Source organism: Giraffa tippelskirchi, chromosome 2 (genome assembly GCF_054371585.1).
Source record: "Giraffa tippelskirchi isolate mGirTip1 chromosome 2, T2T-mGirTip1v1.2.pri, whole genome shotgun sequence".
Lineage (NCBI taxonomy): Eukaryota > Metazoa > Chordata > Mammalia > Artiodactyla > Giraffidae > Giraffa > Giraffa tippelskirchi.
The window spans coordinates 65856631-65863198 of NC_137276.1; the positions used below are offsets into that span (position 1 = coordinate 65856631).

Below are 6568 nucleotides of genomic sequence, written 5' to 3' on the forward strand. Positions count from 1 at the left end.
AGACCAAGGGATCGAACCCACATCTCTTATGTCTCCTGCATTGGCAGATGGGTTCTTTACCACTAGCACCACCTGGGAAGCCCCTAAACTCCTGGGTTGAAGACCAAGAACCTGGTTGCTCATGGCATTTTAAGCAACATGAGCTTCACGTCCCCTCGTCCCAAAGCCCCAGCAGGTTGGAGGCAGGCCTAGGTGGATACTGTGCTCACAGAGGGTTGTTCACAAATGAGGAACCCCGAGCTTAGGAAATTCCAATCTCACAATACGGGGCAACTAGCAAATCTGCCTCATCATTGCTCTGGGGGCACAGCGGACAAATATGCCCTCTGCCCTGGGGAGAGATAAGATCTTTGTCTTGTTATACAAAAATCCTCAAAAATACAGTCATATACAGACACTCTGGGCTTCCCAGGTGGTGCGAGTGGTCAAGAATCCACCCGCCAATGTAGGAAACTTGAGAGACACAGGTTTGATCCCTGGGTCAGGAAGATCCCCTGGAAGAGGACATGGAACCCACTCCAGTATCCTCGTCTGGAGAATCCCAAAGACAGAGGAGCCTGGCGGGCTACAGTCCATGGGGTCACAAAGCGTCGGACACAACCGAAGAGACTTCACACACACACACACACATACAGAGACCCACAGACATCTCCCTAAAGATACTGTGGGGGCTATATCAGACGATAAGCTAAGTGAGAGAGTCTACCTGCTTCGTAAGTACAAAGGCAAGCCATGAGCCACATCCTTTTCTTCCCTTGGCTGAGCTCTACCTTGGACGAGAGCATTTGGAAGCAGAATCCAAGACACTCCAGGTGACAGCCGGTGGTAGAGCCAGGTGACTGCAGTCTAGGAGATGGAAGGAGCCTAAGGACGGAGTGGGCACTTCTTGGACCACATCAAGCTGATAATGGAGCCCCCCTGGAGTGCAGCCCCTGACTTAGATACGATTGCCAACAGAGGACTCCTACACTGGGACTTCTTTCCTACTTGATTCACATTACTTCCCTGACCCTAGCAAGAGAGAAAGCCCCAAAGGAACCCAGATCTCATCCAGCTGGTAGGAACCTGAGGCCTCCACACATTTAGCCCAGAGGTTAAAGCTTTGGGCTCTGGAACCAAACAGGCCCAGGTTTAAGCCCTGTACACCACTAACCAACCACCCAAGTGACCTCGTACAGGTTACTTCACCTCTGAAGTGTCTCACTTCCCCTATTTGTAAAATGAAAAGTAAAAAGGTACTTACTCATGAGGGATCTTGTAAAGATTAATCTGATAACCCACAGGAAATGCTAAGCTGTCACAAAGTAGGAGTGCTCCAAATGATGACTACTAGTATGCCAACAATTTCTTTGGTGGGCAAACTGAAGGCAGAAAGTGGAGGTGAACTGACCAAAGCCATACCTCAGGAGAACATAAGTCTAATATTTCAACCTGAGTTCCTCCCACATCCTGCCCAGGGCACGGCACTAACTGGAGGTACCTTATCAACCACCTCCACCTCCTTCTTTCCATCTTCTCTCCAACCTCAGCAGCCTGCTACTCCCAACTCAGGGAGTAGATACTGTGGCAGGGGTATTCTATGGACTATTACTGGTTTGTCCCTGTCAGATGTAGGATCCAGAAGGACTTAATGAAAATAAGCAATGCTGGCTCACCACTTACCAGCTCTGTGACTTGGGGAATATTTCTTGAACAACCACCCTACCATGTCTCAGTTTTCTCATCTGTAAAGTGGGAAAATCACAGAGCTGGTTTGTTGGACCGTCACTGTATGCAAAGTACTTAGCAGAGTGCCTGGCACATCATAAGGACTTGATAAATGTCCACTGTTATTCTGACTGCATTTAGTATTCTTGCTCTAAATGAGGATGACAAAATACTCAGATATGTGGGTCTGGGGGCTTTGGTATAGTCTGTGCTCTGTAAATGAAAAATTGAAAAATTACCAAATAAAATTGAGCGTGGATGTGAAAGCCCCTTTATATTGTACTAAGCTGTACAGGTGAGAGAGGCAATGATTTAATGGCCCACAAACGTGCTTCCATCACAAAGGACTGGAAGCAGAGCAAGTAAACAGAGTTGCAGCAGGGTACGGACATGGTGACCACAGGCTGGGCTGAGTTTTCTAAGCTCTCCCCACTGAAATGAGAATAGAGGTGAAGATAACCAGAATGCCAGCAGCCACTCGTCAGAGGTCCCCACTAGGTCCTTCCACATCCACAATGATCCAGTGTGATTTGCTGGGCAAGTGTTTATCAGTGCTCCTGTTTACAGACATGAAAACAGAGGCTCTGGCCCACAGTCACCGAGCCAGAACTGGAACCCATTCAGCACAGCATCCAAGGTCTCAAAGATGTAGTGACCACAGTGGGGCCAGAGCCGCGTGGGTCTAGAGGATCTCCGCCCTATTTCTCACAGATCAAATGTTGGCTGAGTGGGTGACAAGGGTGAGCAACTCCTCCTGGTTTGCCCAGGACTTTTCCAGTCACAGAATCAAAGTCCCTGTTGGGCAAACTGGGATGGTTGGTCATGAAATCGAGCAGGACTGGTGGTGCCTTCCCAGGACAAACCTCCTTTGTCCCCTGCATCTTACTTATAGAAAGGCATTCCCCAAGTTCAAGAGAACAAATGTAATGAGTTAATAACTAGAGGAGCACAAAGGAAAGCAGTCAAATAAAACAAAATAATAATAGCTTAGCCATAAAACGAGGTCAAGGACACTTAGTTCCTCCTCAAGGGCTATAGATAACATCCTAACACATATCCTTGAGTTGTTTTGCAGAAACTAAGACTCACCCTCACCCCCTCACCAGGTAGAGGAAGTTAACTGCATGATGACCACCAGAACGCAGACCCAAGACTGGTTGGAACTAGGAAAGTGACAACTGAGCTTCCCGAAATAACACCTCTCCACCAACCAATCAGAAGAACGTCCACGAGCTGATCAACATACCCCACGACCCTCACCCCTAGTGTGCCTGTGGAAACCCTAGCCTGAAAGCCATCAGGCAGTTTGGCTGTTTTGTGCGTGAGCTGCCCCTTCTCCTTGCTTGGCACCCTGCAACTCATGCTGTATTTTCCTTCACCACAACCCGGTGTCAGCTGATTGGCTTTACTGCTTGTCGGACGAGCAGACCCAAGTTCAGTTCAGCACCAGTGACCAAGGCCCACTGGCTTCAGAATGGGGCCTATTCCCTTCCAGAGGGCCCCTGAGAACACTCAGCAGAGCCACACTCAGCTCCTGCTTTGCACCCCACACTCACTCTGTTGTTGCCAAGGAGACCTACCCGTGCTGGAGGTGGAGGTGCTAGAAAGAGGGCAGGTGTGGCTGAGTCAGTGGTGCGTGGAGAGGCTGAGGAGGGAGGGAGGTGAGAAGCTGCAGAGACCTGCTCTTATACTTCCTTCTCGGGCTCAGCTCCCCGTGAGCCAGTGCCCCTGACTCCACAGCTCTTTCAGGCACCCACCTCCTGCTGTGACCCTTGGGCCCAGCTTGCAGCTGGTGGGGGAACACATGGATGTGACCAGCCTCTGACACTTGGGCTCCTTCCTGGAGGACACACAGCACTTCTTGTGGCCCAGTGGTACTTACACCCCCTGGTCTAATGCCTTGTAGCAGGCTACCCTGCAACACCTGCGTTAGACCCTCACCCACTGGCCCACCCAGGGCTCCAGCTCCCAGCATTACCTGGCCAGGGCCAAAACCAGCTCTCCCACTCTCCTGAGAAAGTGACCCGGGGCTTGGCCGATGTTCCAGGACCAATACAGCTTCTGCACGCACTTGGTGGAGTGCCGCTTCTTGCAGAGGTGAGGCCTGCTGGGTGGGGGAAAGGGCAAGGAGAGTGTAATGCTGGGAAGGAAGGAGTAGCCATGTTCCGTTTGCAATGAGAAGCATAGAGACAGAGAGGGGGATGAGCAGAGGCCGCTTGGGAGGTCTCAAAGAAGCCTTCCTGGGATAGGGTTGACCCTGCAGTGCTAGCTTACCAAGAGGGGAGTCAGTGATATGGCTGGAGATGGAGACGGAGAATTCTGCCGAGAGAGCATTTACTATGTTGTTTGAATAATTTTTCTATACTTTTTAAACTTTTAACATGAGTAAGTATTGCTTTTATAATCAGAGGGAAACATTAAACAAAATCAAAGCTATGAGCTCATCCATACCCAGTGCCTCTTGCACAAAGTTTTTTCTGGCTCCTGGAGGCACAGTGGAAGAACCCCAGTGACCTCTGCCAGTGTGTGTGCTGTGGCTTGGTGGCCACCAACCAGGACTGCTGTCCCCAGCAGAGGGGCCTGGACTGGTTGGAGGTCATGAACTTCCTGACAACAGGTCTGCAGGGAGACTGGTTCAGTGCCACGGATGCCCATCTGAAGGTCTTCTTTGGAGGCCAGGAGCAGAGAACCACCACAGTGTGGAATGATAACAATCCCAGGTGGACAACACGGCTGGACTTTGGGGACGTGCTCCTGGCCACAGGGTGGAGGGAACTTGAGGGTGCAGGACTCTGGCTGGGACAATGACTGCCTTGGCTCTTGTGACCCCAAGCTTACTGCCCAGAAGTCAGAGGTCAAAGACTCCTGTTCCCTCAGTGAAGGGTCTCTTGAGTTCCTACCTGAGGCTCCTGGTGCCCCACACCCGAGAGTAGTAGATGCCTGCACTCCAGCCCTCAGGAAGTCTGGGGGGAGCTCCCAGGAACTGTGGTGGGGTTTATGGGGAGGGCTCATCCCATGCAACCCAAAGGCTGGGCCTGCTGCCTTCCCCAAGAGCAACCAGGGATGCCTGGGTTCCCAGGAAGCTCCACTGAGGTCCTTTGTCCAGGAAACAGAGGGCTAGGAGGTGGCTGATGGGGCAGATCAAGAGCTACTGGGAGGGGGTGGGATGGGGGTATGACTTCCCTTGCTTTTTATTCTACCAGGTGCTCTGTGAAGGTGCCCTGGCTGTGCAATGAATTCATGAATCATTATACAGCCCTTAGCTGGCCCCTCCAATGCTCTACCGGGTGCTGAGATCCATGCTGCTGGGCTCTGAGAATGAGGACAGCCTGCTGTTAAGTACATGGACCCTGTAATGTGGGCTCTGGGTGGCTCTCGGGCCCTACCTGCCCTGCTCAGGGCCCCTTGCTGCACAGGGAGTGAAGGGGCTACAATGAACTTGACTTTGCTCTAGTCCCAAATCTCCTCAGACCACTTAGGGGCCTTGTTTCCATCCTCCTCATCCTGGAATGGGAGCCAAACAGGGCTGTCCTAGCCTCCTCCTCACCCCACTCAGTCCTAATCACCTGCTCCAGGTGGTCAATTCATGGAAAAGTTTCGGATACCTCTGAAATCAGTAGAAGCTGCTCTGAGATTCCAAGGAACAACAAACATGCCTATCATGAGTGTATTTCTTTTGATGGAAATTCTTTTCGAGAAGAAAGAGATGTATCAGTCACTGGGCTGCTAACGCTCAACAAAACCATTTTATAATTCTCCAGAGGGCCTTATGCTGCAGCAAAGACCACTTTCAAACCGACCCTGGGTCTGAAGCCAGTGGATTCTGCTGGCCACCTCTAAGGAGGCTCCTGACTTCCTGTCCCTCAGATGTCCTCTGCTTGCTGCCATGTTGTGTGTTGCCCACCTTGGGTGGGACTGGAGACAATCACACTTCCCACCCCACCCCCAGAGACCAGGCTCTGAAGCCTCCTGTGGGTCTCAGTCAGAGGGAAAACGACTCCGTCCCTCACTGCCCACCTCAGACCCATAGGCCTGATCCCAAGGCCCCTCAGAATCTGATCCATTCTCTTCCTCTTCTCCAAAGGCCCATTTTAAAGTGGATTCCCTTTTTAACCAAAGCTCCATCTTTAACCCAAAGATAAACTTTATCTTTTAGTTCTTTCCCAAACGAAATGAAGAACAAAAACAATAAAAGATCTGCCACTCAGAATGGCTATCATCAAAAAGTCTACAAATAATAAGTACTGGAGAGGATGTGGAGAAAATGGAACCCCCTTACGCTGTTGATGGGAATGTAAATTGGCGCTGTCACTATGAAAACAGCATGGAGGTTCCCTTAAAAACTAAAACTAGTGTTAGCATATGATCCTGCAATCCCACTCCTGGGCATATATCTGGAAAATATGGAAACTCTAATTCGAAAAGATACAAGCACTCCAGGATTCATTGCAGCACTATTTTATAACAGCCAAGATATGGAAGCAACCTAAATGTCCATCAATAGAGGAGTGGATAAAGAAATGTGGTAAATATTAATATATACAATGGAATATTACTCACCCATAAAAAAGAATCTAATAATGCCATTTCCAGCAACATGGATGGACCTAGGGATGATCCAGCTAAGAGAAAGAAAAATATGATACCACTTATATGTGGAATCTAGAAAAAAAAATGATACAAGTGAACTTATTTACAAAACAGAAAAGAACTCACAGACACAGAAAACAAACTTATGGTTACCAAAGGGGAGAGGGGCAGTGGGGAGATAAATTAGGATTTGGGGATTAACATATACACACTACTATTTATAAAATAGATAAATCACAAGGACTTCCTCTATTGCACAGGGAACTAAGTT

General features: G+C 49.6%; 1 long non-coding RNA gene across 1 annotated transcript; it reads left to right on the top strand.

The window, feature by feature from the left end:
* Positions 1 to 3341: 3341 nt before the first annotated feature.
* On the top strand, positions 3342 to 6345 carry LOC145539754 (uncharacterized). The gene is made up of 2 exons (XR_014077937.1): positions 3342 to 3804; positions 4911 to 6345. It is a non-coding gene; the product is annotated as an uncharacterized LOC145539754 (long non-coding RNA).
* Positions 6346 to 6568: the final 223 nt, after the last annotated feature.